Source organism: Piliocolobus tephrosceles, chromosome 2 (assembly GCF_002776525.5).
Source record: "Piliocolobus tephrosceles isolate RC106 chromosome 2, ASM277652v3, whole genome shotgun sequence".
NCBI lineage: Eukaryota > Metazoa > Chordata > Mammalia > Primates > Cercopithecidae > Piliocolobus > Piliocolobus tephrosceles.
The window spans coordinates 181,282,616-181,301,941 of NC_045435.1; the positions used below are offsets into that span (position 1 = coordinate 181,282,616).

General features: G+C 35.0%; 1 long non-coding RNA gene across 1 annotated transcript in view; it reads right to left on the bottom strand.

Moving 5' to 3' along the window:
• Positions 1 to 19,326, bottom strand: part of LOC111544256 — a 530,430-nt gene that overhangs the window by 421,811 nt on the left and 89,293 nt on the right. The window contains exon 2 of the long non-coding RNA XR_002732086.2: positions 7,979 to 8,032. This is a non-coding gene — a long non-coding RNA (uncharacterized LOC111544256). The remainder of the gene's footprint in view (positions 1 to 7,978; positions 8,033 to 19,326) is intronic.

Consider the following 19,326-nt stretch of genomic DNA (forward strand, 5'->3'; position numbering starts at 1 on the left):
AATAATACTTTCACTCCTAATGCCTTCATTCCTCTAACACTTCTGCTTCCAAGGGTAAATATTAATGAGAAAAAGTGTTGTGACCAGTAAGCACAGTTGTGCCTCTTAGCACAATTATTGGTTTTAATAACTTCAGAATTGATTAATAGCCTGTTTGTTTTATGGAACCTGCTCAAAGACAAGGCTAACTGGGATTAAACTTTTACATCATTTTCACTGGGACACAGCCTAGTCCAAGGAGGACATATTGTCATTACTGAGCACAAGACAGGATTCTCAGTCTGAACTATATGAAGCCGAAGTCTGAATCTGGCCATTTATGTCTTTTCTTAATTCCTCAATCCTGTGTGCAAAGAACTACCCTCAAGTAATGTATAATCCAAGGACAAAAAGAGAAAAAACACAGGAGGAAATATAGTGAAAAATTGAGCAATGTATGTCTACAACCAGGCCTGGGTCATCACTAAATGAAATGATCCAGGTAACTAGAAAAGGTTATCATGAAGAAGACAGCCTTAAATAGGATTGATTTTCAAAGATCATAGAATGACTCTATTCTTAAAATCCCATGAACTAATGTTTTTTTTCATCCTTGTGAAAGGGCTTTCATAAGAAATTCTTTGTGTATTGTCCCCTGGCTGCTTTTAAATCACTTTTTGAAAAAAATATTATTGAAATATAATACATCTATCATATAATTCATGCATTTAGAGTGTAGAATTAAATGCTTTTTGGCATATTACATCATTAAAATTTTATGTGGTGCTAAAATATATGTAACAAAACTTGCCATTCTAACCATTTTTAAGTGTACAATTCAAAGGTATTAATTATATTCACAATGTTGTGCAATCATCACTTTTTTTTTTTTTTTTTTTTTTTTGAGACAGAGGCTCACTCTGTGCTCAGTCTGGAGTACAGCGGTATGATCTCGGCTCACTGCAACCTCTGCCTCCCAGGTTCAAGCGATTCTCATGCCTCAGCCTCCCAGTAGTTGAGACTACAGGCATGCACCACTGCACCTGGCTAATTTTTGTATTTTTAGTAGAGATGGGGTTTCGCCATGTTGGTCAGGCTGGTCTCGAACTCCTGATTTCAAGTGATCTGCCCACCTCGGCCTTTTAAAGTGCTGGGATTACAGGTGTGAACCACCACTCCTGGTCATTTCTATCTATTTCTAAAACTGTTCATCACATCAAATAGAAACTCTGTAACCATTATGTAAAAATTCTGCATTCTCTCTCCCCCCAGGTTACCCTGGTAATCTCTAATCTACCTTCTGTCTGTATCAATTTACCTATTTAACTATTTCATATAAGCGGGATCATATAACGTTTTTCCTTTGTGTCTGGCTTATTTTTATGTAGCAGAATGTTTTCAAGGTCCATCCATGTTGCAGCATATATCAGAATTTCTTACCTTTTCAAGGCAGAATCATATTCCATTATATGTGTATTGTACATTTTGTTTATCCATTTATCTGTTAATGGTCATTTGAGTCGTTTCCACCTTTAGCTACTGTAATAATGCTGCAATGAATATTGATGTCTAAACGTCTGTTGAAATCCCTACTTTCTATTTCTTTGGTTATATACCCAGGAATGGAATTGCTGGTTCATATGGCAATTGCATGTTTAGTTTTTTGAGGAACTACCAAACTAACTTCCATAGTGGTTGCATCATTTTACTTTTCCACCAGCAATGTGTGAAGGTTCCAGTTTGTCCATATCCTTGCCAACATTTGTTACTATTATTATATTTTAGATTATCCTGGTAGATGTGAAAAAGTATATCGTGGTTTTGATTTGCATTTCTCTAACAATTGGTAATGCTAAGCATTTTCTTATGTGCTTATTGTTCATTTGTATATATTCTTTGGAAAAATGTCTATTTAAGTTATTTCACCATTTTAAAATCAGGCTGTAGGTTTGTTGTTGACTTGTAGGAGTTCCTTCTGTGTTTTTTATACTAACCCCTTGTCAGATACATGATTTTCAAATATTTTCTCCCCTTCTGTAGGTTGTCTTTTCACATATTCTTTTTTAAAAATTATTTCAATAGCTTTTGGGATACAAATGTTTTTTTCTTACATGGATGAATTATACAGTAATGAATTCTGAGACTTTAGCATACCGAGTAGTGTACATTGTAGGTAACATGTAGTTTTTATCCCTAGCCCCCAACCATCCTCCCATTTCTGAGTTTCTAGAGTCCATTATGTCACTCTGTGTGCCTTTGCTTACTCATAGCTTAGCACTCACTTGTAAGTGAGGATACACAGTTTTTGGTTTTCCACTCCTGTGTTGCTTGGCTTAGAATAATGGCCTTCAGCTCCATCCAAGTTGATGAAAAATCCATTATTTTGTTCATTTTAATGGCTGAGTAGTATTCCATGGTGTATGAATATCACATTTTCTTTGTTCACTCATTAGTCAGTGGGCACTTAGGTTGGTTTCACATCTTTGCAATTGTTAATTGTGCTGCTATAAACTTTATGTGACTTCATACTTTCTTGATAGCGTACTTTGATACACAAAAGTTTTCAATATCTGTGAAGCCCAATTTACATATTTTTCTATTAAATAACTGTCAATGAGCAGAAATTAAGTAAAAAATGGCACTTTTGAGCAATATTATTTCAGGTTACTGCTCCATGTGCTTATCACAAAACTTAAGGCCTGTGTTAAAGTAACCCATGGAAATGTCAGGTGGCTTCCCAAACAAGTAGTCATTCTTACATTTATGTTTTGTTCAACAAATTTAGTTATGTATAACAAGGGCTTAACATTGCATTAGGCATTGAAGGAAAACAGGAAACTGAGAGAGAAAAAATACATAAAGTTTCAATGTACTTTGAGGGAGCCCACAGAAGAGTGGGAGAAACATGGGAGTCAGGGGAACGGAGTGTGTTGTGGCCCCAATACTACAGATTTCTAGTGTTCTTACCGACATTATAGTCAATTTTCTTGAGTAATTGTTTCTCTGTTTACTGTGTGCTTCTAGGACAATGTTCAGAAATTTTAAATGATTGCTTTTTATGATTTTCACCAATTAAATCACTGTTATACTGGGGCAAGGGCCTGCCGAGCTCCTCGTGCCTCCATTCTAGGAGCCCCACCCCACTGTTGGTTGTTTCTAATTTGTAGCCAAGTAAAATTGTCCTGTTTGTCATCATCTCTTAATGTCACACTCCTGATTTATTTCACCTCTTCTTCCCTTATTGAGGCTCTACATAGCATAGTCTTCAATTCAGTAGATGCTCATTCCTAGAGGCTTCCTATCTTGGTCATATTGCTCCCAACTTCTCCACTTCTACTTTGCCTACTATTTGGATTTGGTTTTATCCAGTTCCTCTACATCCTTCTTAAACTTATTTTTGACTCCCTAATTCACCCATAAGAGTAATGTAATGATACCTACTTTCATTATTCACAACTTAGATATATCATCATGTACTCTGTCAAAGAAGTCCCAAATCAGTTTTGTAAGATGAGCATCTTTCTCTTATCGAGAAGGGTTATAACTAACGGTTTTAAATCCTTGAGTGAAGAAGAGTATCACCCTGACTGAATAACAGTTAACTTGGCCTTCTAGTTGGTAATAATTTATCACCAATCTAAAGGTGTCAAATTTTTTTTTGAAAATAGACATGTTTTTAGTAATTTTCCTCGTGTAACATTTTATGTCCAGTATCTTTAGAAAATATTTGCCAGTTATGCTATGGTTTAAAAATTTCTATCAAGTAGAAACATTTTTATGATTTGAATAAACCTAATAATAATGTTCACGTAATAATTAATCCTAAGAACAGCTCTGTAAATCATACATTGTGCATCTTTTCTGATTAGGAATATTAGCTCTAGATCACTACCAAATTCTGCATATTTATGGCAGAAGTCTGTCTGAAGTCTCTCTGTATTCAAAGCCTGTACTCTTAACAATGGTATTCTAAAGTGGTTGTTATGAAAACCCACTTGCCTTCAATATTGTTATCTGAAATATATTGAAACATTTACAAAATAGAGAAGAAAGCCCGTGTGCAAAGGCACAGAGGGATAGGAAACAATCTGCTTTATAGTAAATTGCTGATAAACCAAAACCAAGCAGACTCCTTTCTAAGACACCCTAGATATTACCGCCAGTCTATGGAAACAAATTATTTTGGAAAACGTGATCTTATGACCATAATCAAGCAATGAATTAATTTAACAATGTGTACCACAAGGCACCATCTCTACTCTTGCTATTATCCTTAGCCCCTGCCCTCTTCACCTGGTAAGATATACTCTCTTCACATCTCACTTAAGACTCCCTCTCCAACAAGTCAGCTGTTCTGCTCCAGGTTTACTTCACCGCACTCACCTTTATGGTACTTGTCACATGACACTAGATTAGCTGTTTATTATTTTCATGCCTTGGCTGGACCGTGAGCTCTGCTAGGAAAATCCCTGAAAATGAGCATGTCACATTATAGGCATTCAATATAGAAACTTCTTCAATAATCACATAAAGGAAAATATCTCCTCATGTTATTAACTGTTGAAGACAACTGCTATCTCTCCTTTCATGATGTATAGACACACTCGCAACTTATTCACCTTTGGCCTTATTTTTCTTGTAAGTTTTCTTCTTCCCTTCCCATGATTTTATATCTGAGTGGTGAAATTATTTGGCTTTATTTTGTCAAGTGACCCTTTCTACATATACGTACCGAAGAATGGAAATATTACAGACTTTGATTTGACTGTCTAGCTCAGCAGACTTTATCACCCAAAATATAAACTTAAATTTTTAATGATAAATGCAGACTGTTTCCTCTCTTATACTTACTGTATATCCATTTGATTTTTTAAATAATTAGATTTTAAAAATCCTTCTTTTCTCCTTTTATCTTATTAGTAACTACCCATCATTTTTTTAGTCCAATAAACATTTATAAACGGCAATCACATGAAGAATACTTTGGTTGGTGATGCTGGTGATAAAAAAGATAAATAGTACATACATTTGTTCTCCTGGGTCTTATTATCACAGGGGAACCAGAGAAACATAAATCTCTCTCTCACACACACACACACACCACCACCACCACACACACACACAGCAAGTTGATACAAACTTTCTAAAAGATGTTCTTCTGTAAAAGGAGATGTCCTGTACTCTAACATCAATCACGCAGTCTCTGACGCCTGATTCCATGCACAATGCATGTTAGGAAAAAAATATGATTCTTAGCTCCAGGCAGATGTGTCCTGAACATATCATGACTCCAATGAAGGGAAGTGAAAGTCATTATGCATGAAATGTTTACGAAAAAGAAGAGTGACGGAATAGATAGTATGTTCTGGAGACTGGAGAAGGGAAGTCACTCTCCTTTTTTGACATGAAATTTCATATACCTTCCTTTGTATCAGTAACTGCTTTTCCTCGACCACGTATTATGAGAGCATTTCAAAAAGAATAATATTATCTGTATGCTTCTCACAAAATATACATAAATCTGTACTTTACTTCCTGCTTTAGACTCACTTATTTCATGTTAAATTTCTTTGTTGTTTCAATTAACCCATGCTTTCATTTGGCTTTCAACCTAAATATTATTTGGACTTGGATAAATTTACCAATGAAGCCAAGCTTTAATTTAGCTCATTTCCCTAATAATCTACTCCTCCATCTCTTCTGGGATCATACAGCAGAGCACCTGTAAAGACAGGTTTCCCAGCTTTACTTGCAGGATTCAGAGCAAGTCTTCTGCTTCAAGCTTTGGAAATATTAAAAGCAACCTGAGTCATTTCTTAACGTACACAGAATATTCAAAAACAGTTCTCAAGTGAAATTTCTATTCAATGTAAACTGAGTTTTTCAACACTAAAACAAAACAGAACTGACTTTAAATGTTAAAGGCAGAAACCATCTTTTTACTGTTCTTGGTTTTCTTGGTTATCCGTTTAGTATTTTGAAGTTATACACAGCTTGTTACTCAGAATCAGGGCCTTATGATTTTTTATTTATTGTTTTTTCCTTCCTAAAGCAGATCTCAAGTTTCATTTTCTTCTTTCTACATTTAAAGTCATAGTCATTTCATTCAGCTTAATTGTCCTGATAGATCCTAAAGGTATTAGGAGAGTTTATTTTCCATGGCATGGGAATTCTCAATAGATCTGATTTTTAAGAATCATTACATCTTTGGTTTTGAGCGTCTTACTTTTCAATTCAGATTCACTCCCATTAGAATAATAACTAAATAATTCGGTTTTTGCCATTGTTAAAAATCCAGAATTGGGCTTCTGTGGAAAATCTCAGAATTGAATGTTTTATCAGCAAATATTTAGCTGTATCTTGTACCTTCTTGGCTTAAAAAGTCTGAAGGTGGTATTTCACTCTAAAACAAAATACTCTTTAATTCATATGTTGCATTCCAGCTTTTTATTTAATTTGGAATAAGTGGAATCCATCATCCTTTTTTAATGACTTCTATTATAGGTTTTTATTTCAGACATATTTTGATCTATAATATAAATAGAGGAATAATTTCACAGAAGATTGTAGCTTCCGTTGGGTTAAGGAGAATCTAGATTCATCAAAGACATACATAATTAATGGATAAGAAATCTTCCCATGTATATTACAAGAAAACTACTAGAAAAGTAAAATGAATGCTTACAATTTATCATTATTTCCTTCCTTCCCCACTCTGCCTCACGTACAGGTTTCATTGTGTTGCTCATGCTTAATCCAGAAATAGTAAACTTAACAATTTTTGTGCATTTCCCAAATCTGTGGATTTTGCTAGACTGTCATATTATCACTATAATTAACCTCAGCCCCAGGTGACAAGGAGTTCGTAAAGATAAAGAAAATTCACCCTCACATTCAATGGGTTATCCCTCATCCTTGAATCTTTGGTATTATCTATAGGGAATGCAATTTATACTGTGAATCCCCAGTTCTTCTCTTAAACAATGCATAATAGCAAATAGCTATTTTAAAAAATATATTGCAGACTGGTTATCAACCTTTTAAAGGTATCCTTCGAGTATTTGAGAATGCTGAGTGATTCCCTTTCTTGCTCTGTGAAGCGTGCATAATATACAGAATGCTGACGAGAAACCCTGCCAATCTGGCACCTCCAGATGGTTGGAAGATGGGAATTTATAAATTGGATTGCTACCTTCTCCAAATATATCATACATTTCCTGGTCATTTTTATCCCTATAATATGCCTCATTAAGTGAAAAGTTTTAAAGACAGTTGGATAAATTGTGCATAAACTCATATCCAGGTGCCCTGAATAACTTGGCTCATCTTCTCTACAATTCTAACTTAAACTTCAGGATTTTCTAAGGCCCTTGGACATTCTAGTTCTCTGAATCTTTGAGGCACTAATTAAACATGTGTGTGCTCTTAATAAAAGTTGAGGAATATTAGATCGACTTGAGAATATTAAACTTATCTTCACATGCAATGTCATTGAGTTTAAATCCTTTAATATTTTAATCTATCTTTCACATTGTAGCTATAATGGTAAATTCTGACCAACTTGCTTATTCTTACTTATGGGAATTTTATTTGCAGAAATGCAAAGGTAATCTCTGTTCTCTAGGCCACACATTCTGGTAGCAAATATAGGTTTTTTTTAACAATTGCAAAACAGAATCTCTACAATCTACCTCCCACTCACTGAAATATATATTCTGCAGTATTTTGTTTTTTATTGAATATTGTCCTACTGTATGATTCATGATAGCACATCAGGACCAGAACCAGGATCAAGCAAATAAGGTATTTATATCATGTATATATTTTAAGAAAGTAAAATCTTATTAATCAAGCTGAATAATATCTTAACACAATTCCTTCCTGTAATATTTTAAATTACCAAAAATAATACAAAAATCACATTGTACAAAATATCATATTTTAAAATAGATATAGGGCCCAACTGTAATCATGCAAAATGCTGCCTCATATTTCTTACCTTAATTCTGGCTCAGTGGAAAAACGTCTGCCCTCTTGTTTTCCTCAAATTGCACTGTAATGGCAAAAAGTTATTTTAAGTAGGAAACAAAAACAACTGTAAAACAGAAAGGAGTGCAATTCAAGTTTTCAAATAGTTAGAAGATAAATAGTCGACAAGATCAAATTTAAAGGAAAATCACACTGAATTTCAGTCCAGGCATAATATTTATGAGCTGAGTCCACAAATGTTCTGAGCTGAATCAACAAATACAAAGACAAAAATATTCAACAAATGTCAAATGATCAAATGTGTAAAAAAAAAAAAAAAAAAAAAAGTTGATGTTAACAAAAGTAAAGAATAAGGGAAATCTGACAGACAAGAGTTCATGCCAAACAATTGGGTAGTTTTCCTCAATCATTTTAATCTAATCTAATTTTATTTCAATATGTCTTAGGAATGGGATTTTTTGTTGTTGTTGTTGAGACGGAGTCTCGCTCTGTCGCCCAGGCTGGAGTGCAGTGGCCGGATCTCAGCTCACTGCAAGCTCCGCCTCCCGGGTTCACGCCATTCTCCTGCCTCAGCCTCCCGAGTAGCTGGGACTACAGGCGCCACCACCTCGCCCAGCTAGTTTTTTGTACTTTTTAGTAGAAACAGGGTTTCACTGTGTTAGCCAGGATGGTCTCGATCTCCTGACCTCGTGATCCGCCCATCTCTCGGCCTCCCAAAGTGCTGGGATTACAGGCTTGAGCCACCGCGCCCGGCCTAAGAATGGGATATTTTTATAGTAAAAAATTGCAATCATAGAGAAGAACATAAATAAGAGAGAAGGACCAGGATGAATAAACAGAATCATAAATGCTAAATAAAACAATAAGATAGTTCAAGGAACAAAATCTTAACTTGAAAGATGCTAGGAGTTATTGCAGACATGAGAAGTAGGAATAGCGAAATGAAAAATAGCAAACAGAGAATTAGGAAAACACTTTTAAAACTAGCATTATAGTTGCCAAAATCATTTAAGATAATTAACACATGGGTTGCATAAATACATTTTTAGAGTAGACATCTGAATTATTTATCGAATATAAATGCAGTCATATTCCCAGAATCCAGATGACCAAGGCAAGAAGTACTTGCTAAGGTAATTTAAACTAGCTGCTATATAAAACCACTTTGCCTAAATTTCATCCCTTGCTAAAAGTCAGTGAGCACTTCTGGAAAGCTCTTCTTTAAGCACTGACTCAGAAATCAAATCATTTTTCATCTTTCATTCAACATCTTTTGGCTTCCAAGGTTCATTGGCATCTGTCAGCCTTCAAATATGAAAGGAAAAAGATAAATGAGATAGACCACTACCTACTTACACCAACTTGTACTGAAAGGGACACATATGACCCCAGTTAGCTTACTCTTGGCCAGAACTGGTCATATGGATCCTAACTACGTGAAAGGGGTGCTGGGAAATTATGCTTGACTGTATTCCAATGGAAAATAAAATGGTTTTGTAACTATATGGGTTTTATCTGACACTTTTCAACTAGATCACCTGTGACAGAAATTTAGAGGTATGAAAGGAAATATCCAACTAATCCATCATTCATCTAAAGGAAATTCTAAATGAAGATGAGCAAAAAAAAAAAAAAAAAAAAAAAAAAGAGGAGAAGAAATAATTTTAAAAATAGAAAATAAGTGTTTGGAAATGAAGAAACAGTTATTTAATCGAGGTGGCATGTTGTATGGAAAACAGGACTAATGAAGTATTATCCATATATGCACATATTGAATTTCCATTTCCTCAAAGATAAAAAGAAAATTCTAAAAGCTTTTAAATAGGAACAGAAAGTTATTTACACAGAAAACATCATAGAAATAGCCATACACTGTCTTAACAACACTGAATATAGAAAATAATTTTAACAGCCCTCAATTCTGAGGGGGAAAAAAAATGACCTTTAAACCTAGAGTTTCATCCCCAATCAAATGTGAGGGCAAAATAAAGATGTTTTATTTATGAAAAATGTTACAACATTCATTATTCTCTAAGTACATTTGTTTTATTTTGTTTTGTTTTGAGAAGGAGTCTCGCTCTGTTGCCCAGGTTGTGCAGTGGCGGGATCTTGGCTCCCTGCAACCTCCACTTTCCTGGTTCGAGTGATTCTCCTGCCTCAGTCTCCCAAGTAGCTGGGATTACAGATGCATGCCACCATGCCCGGCTAATTTTTGTATTTTTAGTAGAGACAGGTTTTATCGTGTTAGCCAGGATGGTCTCCATCTCCTGACCTCATGATCTGCCTGCCTCGGCCTCCCAAAGTGTTAGGATTATAGGCGTGAGCCACCATTCCTGGCCAAGTACATTTTAAAAACATATTCATCAGGATGTAATTTCAATGAAATTAAAAGTAATTTAACTCAGGGGTAACATGAGCTAAAATAAACAATGGCAATTGAGCATAATGAAGAATGGGAATGCTAGCAAAAAATAAAGTGTAATTCAACACATTGAAATACATACACAAGTCATACAGTCTAACACACTGAAATACATATATTATTCGAAATTTTGTAAGACGTGAGACTGCATTTTCTTTTACCTGGTTTCAACTACACAATTTCATTATTGTATGAATGTGATGTACATGTACATAATCATAATATTATGAATACTATTATTGCTTTCTCTTTTGAAAATCAAAATACAGACAAACCACAAATAATTCAATGCTATTTAATGAAATAGAATGTATATTCTATAAACCTTGTAAATGTAAAATACAATATTTATAGTAATTGGAAGGGGGAAGAGAGATGAAATAAATAAAGTCCTTATTCCATTCTCTTTTATAGCACAAAATTAGTAAGTATTTTCAAAGCTTGATAAATCAAGAAATAAATATTAAATTTTGAATTTAACACTAGAAGTCATTCTCTGAAAATAATAGTAATACATTCAACAATATCGGGATTAGAGGGTAGAAGGGAGAAAATGGGAAGGTGGGTAGTAACTCATGAATGTTTTCTAAAGCAGCGATGTTGTAAAGCTTGTCTAGAACACAATAATCAGGAATGAAGATACAATATATATATATTAAAATGTTAAACAAAGAAAAACTAAAGCCAGAAATATTTTCAGTATGTTGTTACCTAATGAATGGGGTTAAAGGAAAGGCATTAGTAAAATTTCATTTCCCTCTCAATTGCTGCTATTTTTAATATGTGAAAACATTAATTGTATACCTGTTAAATAAAAATAAAATACCACACATATTATCCCAATATAAAGTAGTCCTCAGGAATTACATGCAATTTGCAGATTCCGTCATGTTTCTCAGGAAGACATGTGCTCAATTTGTAAATTTATGTGACCTGGGAATATTTATTAATAATGCCTATTTTTAAACCATATGACACTGTCTAACTATAAGGGCTATAAGGTTAAATGGTACTTATGGAAATTGTGTCTATTATTCTAAACTATACATTTTTTAAGTATGCGGTGAAGAGAAACTCTTAGCTTGGTGCCATAAAAAGTAAAACAGAACTTGGAAAAAAGTGAGGCAAACCACTTTTTTGACATTAAAGCAGAGTGTGAAAAACAGCAGAAAACTAGTGTCCAAAGGGGAGGAATTTGAAAATCAGTGAAACGTGGAGTTTTGAGAAGTGCGGATAAGACATAGCGAAGCCCTGGAAGGGATACTGGAAGTGCCTTGCCTAAATATCGTTGGTTGCTGAAGTAAGTCTCAGTCTCAGGAACCAAGATCAGCTTTCCTTTCTAGGCTACTAAAAACTTGTTTATAAAAAATACATACATACATACATGGCAAAAGATTGTAAAATTCACATTTCTGAGAATATACACAGCAAACAGGATTATGTCTTTCTGTGGTTTCTGTTTTTATCTTTGTCAGAAGATATACACTTGTGAAATTAAATGTTTCAAATGTAAAGCTGTTGAAACTTTAAATTATTCTAGGCCTTGTGAGAAATGTGGCTATGTGGCCTGAGTCATGTGGCACGTAGCTGCAACTTCTGCCTTTTGTTGCTGCAAATAATTAGGAAGACTGGATGGTTCCAGAGATGATGCCCCTTCTGATCACTACTCAACTCACAGAGTATAAAGTTATCTTCCTTGGAATGTAGCAACCTGTAACCAATAGACTTGCTGTAACATGCACTGGTCTTGTGTGGGAAATGTAATTCTGCTAAAATGTATCTGTCTCTGCCTATATAATCTGACTGACCCAATTTGAAGTTGGTGCTTCATGGGTGATCACCCTCAAGTTTGCCCTTCAGTAAACTCTAAACTTAATCATATTTTCAGAATCTCATTATTTAAGGCTAACATACTTATTTTTTGTTTTCATTTTTACCTTCACAGATATTTATGGTTTTATAGCTGGTCCTTTTTGGGTTACCAATTTATTCACTTACTGCATTTCATTACGCTGGACTACTAAGGTTTGTTTTAAGGCTTTCTGTAGGAATAAGTTTGTAAATTCCCCGTGAGTAGCTAGAAGAAAGCTTTCATTAAAGTATAACATTTTCAAATATATCCACTAATCAACCTTATTAATTATTGTATTCAGACAATCTACATCTTATTTTCACGATACCTATAATATGCTATGAGTGGATGCTTCCATTATATTTCTGTCAATTTATCCTTGCCATATCTGAGATCTCTGAGTTACATATTTAAATCAATATGCACTGTGATAACGATAAATGGGTCCAAGTTGTGTATATTACCTTTATCCTTTATCATTTTACATTATCTATTTTTATTTTGTTTCTTCTTTGGTGTGTTTGTTTTTTTGTTGTTGTTGTTATTTGTTTGTTTCTTTCTGAGACAGAGTTTCACTCTTGTTGCTCAGGCTGGAGTGCTGTGGTATGATCTCTCAGCTCACTGCAACCTCTAGCTTCGAGGTTCAAGTAATTTTCCTGCCTTAGCCTCCTGAGCAGCTGGGATTACAGGTGCAGGCCACCATGCCCAGCTAATTTTTGTATTTTTAGTGGAGAAGGGGGTTTCACCATGTTTACCAGGCTGGTCTCCAACTTCTGACCTCAGGTAATCCACTTGCCTTGGCCTCCCAAAGTGCTTGGAATTATAGGCATGAGTCACTGCACCTGGCCTCGATTTTTATTTTATTTGATATATTATGCCCCAAATAAACTTAATTGACTGTTTATCATATACCAACTATCTTGTTTAATATGTCAAGCATGTATTTTTTTAAATTAATTTTTCAAAATTAAAATTATTTTAATCTTGAAATTTCTAAGACATATATATTTATTCAATACATGGGGTTAGTTTAAAATTTTGATCTATTAGAATTTTGTTATTTTAATAGGTACAAATTTTCCATTTATATTAATATAATATTTATATTTTGAATTAATTCTGCCATTCTTCTTTTAAAATCACTTTTTTGCTTACATTGCTCTCTACCATATTACCATATAATTTTTTCTCCAGTTGTTTTGTGGTATGCCTATGTTTGAATAAACATTTTTCCTCCTGCTAATTTGTAACATACAGAATCCTTTTAGAACTTCTAATGGTTGCTATTTTAATGGGAATGTTTTTAACAATCTAGTCTGATTTAGTAGACAGGACACCATAGTATTCATTAGGAGAGCTGAGAAAATTAGCACAATCACATCAATCCGTCTTCCTTTCCCTTTTTTAATTTACTGGTTTTATGTAGTTATCATATTACTTTTTTTAAATTATACTTTAAGTTCTTGGGTATATGTGTACAACGTGCAGGTTTGTTACATATGTATACATGTGCCATGTTGGTGTGTTGCACCCATTAACTAGTCATTTTCATTAGGTATATCTCCTAATGCTATCCCTCCTACCTCCCCCCACCCCACAACAGGCCCCAGTGTGTGATGTTCCCCTTCCTGTGTCCAAGTATTCTCATTGTTCAATTCCCACCTATGAGTGGGAACATACGGTGTTTGGTTTTCTGTTCTTGTGATAGTTTGCTGGGAATGATGGTTTCCAGCTGCATCCAAGTCCTTACAAAGAACATGAACTCATCCTTTTTTATGGCTGCATAGTATTCCATGGTGGATATGTGCCACATTTTCTTAATCCAGTCTGTCATTGATGGACATTTGGGTTGGTTCCAAGTCTTTGCTACTGTGAATAGTGCCGCAATAAACATACGTGTGCATGTGTCTTTATAGCAGCGTGATTTATAATCTTTTGGGTATATACCCAGTAATGGGTTGGCTGGATCAAATGGTATTTCTAGTTCTAGATCCTTAAGGAATCGCCACACTGTTTTCCACAATGGTTGAACTAGTTTACAGTCCCACCAACAGTGCAAAAGTGTTCCTGTTTTTCCACATCCTCTCCAGCACCTGTCGTTTCCTGGCTTTTGAATGACTGCCATTCTAACTGGTGTGAGATGGTATCTCATTGTGGTTTTGATTTGCATTTCCCTGATGGCGAGTGATGATGAGCATTTTTTCATTTATTACTTTCAGTTTTTTGTTATTGTTATTATTGTTTTCTGTAGGTTCCTCTTATTCGTTTATACAATATATCTAAACCTTTTTTTTCTTTATTCAGTGTAAATATTATCTATTAACTTTTGGGTAAGGAAGATATGAAAACCAACTCGATTACTTTTTTTCTCCTTTCTCCTGTCCACTTTGAGAATTTTTGTTGTTGTTTCTATCTTATTGTTTAAGTTTATATTGTAAAGATAATATAGTAATTTGTGATATATTCAGCAATATATTGCAGAATTGATTTCTTACTAGTTATACATTGTATTGCAGTGATTCTCAGCCATGTTTACCAAGTGTTTTTCTCTCAACTCCTGATGAGTGGACATCCATGCTAATTTGTGTGTGTGTGTGTGTGTGTGTGTGTATGTATGCATGTGTGCGTGTGTGTGTGTATCATAACTTACCTTGTTGCTCTGGTTTTGAGCTGTTTTGATTTGAAGAAAATTACCTGAAAATTTTATATGTGAATTACAACTTAACTATGTATAATATGCTTTCGACATGGTTCCCTTGAAACTGTTTCTCAAACTGAGCTACATGTTAGAATCAACCAGGGAGCTTTTAAAAGCCCAGGTTTTACCCCAGAATAATTAAACCAGAATCTGTGGGACTGAGGAACACACACTAATTGATTTTTGTTTGTGTCTGTTTTCTCAATAACTCCTCAGGTGGTTCAATGTTCAACTAGTTATCAAACCAATGTCTTAGAATATGGTGAGCCTCACTTGGCCACACCTAACATTGGATTTGAGGCCAGCCCAAATTTGCACAGGCTGCTCCCCTAGTCGCAATCCCACTACAAATTGCATTTGACTTCCTTTTTTCCTAAATAACTTTTCCATTGTTTTAAAAATTCAATTGTTAAACATTTGTTTATGTATTAATTGTGCACAAATGTTGCTAGAATATGATATGCCTTTTAGATCTTAAAATTGTATTCTTTCTTCAATTCAGGAACATTCTTATTACTTACCTATTGTCTTTTTAAATTTAATTTTGTCCTGATCTGAATTTATACTTGTTAAATGATTCAATATTATTTTAAAATGATCAATCTAATAATTAAACTGTCTTTTAAAAATTCATTAGAGTATATTTTTTTAATCTATGTTCTGATCCTTCCACTTTTTCTTTTCTTTAGAGCTATTTTCCTATATCTGGCCATGTATTTTCATTTTTGTTTGCAACCTATAGAAAGTATTATTTGGCTGTACCCTATTGGAAGTTGCAGTTCTGTTTTGTCCATATAAGACATTGTCTCACATGTTTTTATCTTCATAGCTATATTTTGCATGTTAATAAATTTAGTGGCTTGTGAGAGGGAGGAATCCATTGCCAAAATAATTTCTTAGGAAACAACTTTATTCCTTGTTCTCACCAAAAACCAAAGTGAAGAGCCATGTCTTTCCCCCAACTGGTCAGCCTTTCCTCTCTCTGTAATATCTATGCGAATATTTTTGCTTTATCTAGTGGGTTCCCATGTTAGTGAAGCTGGATGCATTTACTAAAGCTAACAGCTCCTCAGCTATTGCAAGTACAAGTTGGGTTAAAATTTACCCACATCAAGTGGATCTGAACCTGCCCCCTTCTCTGTCCTAATGGTAAGCCACACACTGGCTGTAACTTTCTTGCTGCCTGTACCTGTTTCACTTTTATTCAGTATTTCTGGCATCAAAGAGTTAGTGATTCTCCCGTGACATCGTTAGAAGTTACTTTTGCCGGCCGGGCATGGTGGTTCATGTCTGTAATCCTAGCACATTGGGATGCCATGGCGAGTGGATCATGAGGTCAGGAGTTCAAGAATAGCCTGGCCAACATGGCGAAACCCTGTCTCTACTAAAAATACAAAAATTAGACGGGTGAGGTGGCACGTGCCTGAGGTCCCAGCTACTCAGGAGGCTGAGGCAGGACAATTGCTTGAACCGGGGAAGCAGAGGTTGCAGTGAGCCAAGACCACGCCATTGCACTCCAGCCTTGGCAACAGAGTGAAGACTCTGTCTCAAGAAAAAAAAGAAAAAGAAGTTACTTTTGCCTCGGCCATCATCAAGTCAAGAAAGGATTGGTGAATAGCATAAGAAAATCTGATGATATCCTTTGACAGCCCAGATTTGTTCTCTTTCTCTCTTGACTTGAGTTTGCCCAGTTCTGTAGCTCTGCTTCTCATCTTATCACTGCTTCCCAGATGGGCTTTACTTCTGCAGGTATGAAACTGCTGCTGCTCCAAACTCTGTCCATCCTATCACAACTGCACAATGCCTCCCAGAAATGCTGAAAAGCTTCTTGTTTATTTATTGTCCCCTATTTGTTGCGTCATTTCAGATAGCATTTGGAAGACAAGGAAGTGAAATGCAGGACAAGTCTCTATGTTGCTCTGAAGTGATCCCCTTCCATTATTATAAAATGCTCATAAACTTACACACAGAAGTAGCTGTTTCTTCAAAATCCACTTTTGTGTCATTAATCATCTCATCCCGGCAAAAATAGTTTCAAAGTTATATGCAAATAAAAGGTGATCACAGAGTTAATGACCTCCATTTCAGAGCTGAGGAGATCCTGTGAAATCAAACTTCATATGCTATGACAGAAGTATGGGATTTTAGTCATGTCCTCGCTCTACCCACTCACGACTGGTAGCAATAGTTTAGAGTCATTTGTTACGGACTAGTAGCATGGCCCATTATCTTCATGTTCCTGGAATTTGCGAAACAAACAGTGTATAACCAATCGACAGTTTATGTCATTTTAATGGAAAGTTTTGGTAAATAACTTAGGGATTGCCTCTTCTTTCTCTTTAAAAATTCATTTGTAATTGCTACTAAGGAGACTATATTTTCAGAGCAACTTGAATGTATGCTCCCAGGTTGCAACCCTCATGCTTGACCCACATGAACTCTCATATACTTTGCTTTCATTTTGGCTCAGCTTCTTCCTTTTAGGTTGACAAACACAAGTTGTACATGATATATTTGATGAATGATAACCTTCTTTGGGATTGCAGAAATTGCCACACACATACACACACACACATTTTGTAAATGATTACAAAATGCCATTCTTCAAAAGCTGTCATTCTGAAAAGCAGGTCTTTTCAAATGCTTGACATTTTAAAAAGTACAAATTGAATGATGAAACTGTTTTCAACCTAATATCAATATAGGCATTTGTTGAAAAGCAATTTGAGTGGTATGCTTGTAAAAAGTGAAGACGATGCAAATGTTGAAGACTTTTAGGAATCCTCTAGCAGCCCTGGAGCCTATAGGAGATCTAGCATGGACCATAACTGTGTGAACAGGGAGTGTTATTCAAATCTGGACCAACCAATCCCAATCAGTCTGAGGCTCCAATCTGTGCTCATGGCCCCAAGAGGGGAAAAAAATCGTTATTCTACTGCCTTGTTATACAAATAACAAAACTGAGGTCAAGAGGTGGTAAATTACAATGCAATTGCTAGTTACATTGTTATCCTAGATAAGAGTAACTCTTGTCTTAGTTCCTGATTCTTCCCCCGGGATACTTAGTAAGAGAATAGATGTCCTATGTGGACATCTTCCAGACAATCCAATCCAAGTTTTACTATCAAAATATTATAGATCCCATACCAAAAATAGAAGAATTCAAATGATCTCTAAAGTCCGCCACAGCGTGTAGTTCAGACAATGAGAAACATTACCATGCTAAGGCTTAACATACTGAAAAGGAGATTCTGAGAAGAATGAATTTGTTTTATCCTCAGAATAAAGATACAGAAAATTAATTTGTTTTAGAAAGAAATACTGATAGACCTGAAGTAAACACTGCTATGGAACTGTGTAAAGCCCTGAAATTGATTATTTGTGCCAAGCTGTATGTTAAGAATATAGATTGTACTACCACATTCATTAGACAACTAATACAAAGATAAGATTATATTATCTTGGACACTATTTGCAGAACTGACATTTATAAGCTTCTGATAACTAAATAAATTTGAGTTAAAAACAAAAGAAATATGATAAAATGCATCTGAGTTAAAAACAAAATAAATATAATACTATACAGTGAAATATGCTTATATAAATATACACTTGTGACAGATGATATCATACATAGACTAAAATATATTTCAGAATCATCGTTGGGGTTTTGTTTTGTTTTAGTTCAGTTTTTGGTGGGGTAGTGAGATAGAGCCACCAGAAAAAAAAAAAAAAAAAAAGTTAAGGAAATCAAAAAGGAAATCCAAAATTAGGTTGCTAAGAAACCAACCGATTAGAGGAACAGGAAGTAATCCAATAGTGCAAACCTTACATCTTTCAATCAAAAGTTTCTGTATTATTCTTAGCCTGAATGCCCCAATTAGCTATGCAGTGAAAAATAAACATATGACATTTAACAAACAAGGTCACGAGTGAGTGGTAGACTGAGAATCCCAATTTTTAACAACAACAAAGAAACCAAGTTTGCTTAGAAAAAGAAAACTTGAAAATAGATATACATAAAAATGTGAGGAAAAGTCTTATTTACATTGTTATTGAGGGTAGGAATGAGTTAGGTGCCAGATAAGATTTTATTTCAAAATATGGACCAGGCCAGGTGTGGTGGCTCCTGCCTGTAATCCTAGCACTTTGAGATGCCAAGGTGGGCGGATCACGAGGTCAGGAGTTCAAGACCAGCCTGATCAACATGGTGAAACCCCATCTCTACTAAAACAAACAAACAAACAAACAAACAGTACAAAAAGTAGCTGGCTGTAGTGGCATGCACCTTTAATCTCAGCTACTTGAGAGGCTGAGCCAGGAAAGAGAATCGTTTGAACCCAGGAGGTGGAGGTTGCATTGAGCTGACATTGCACCACTGCACTC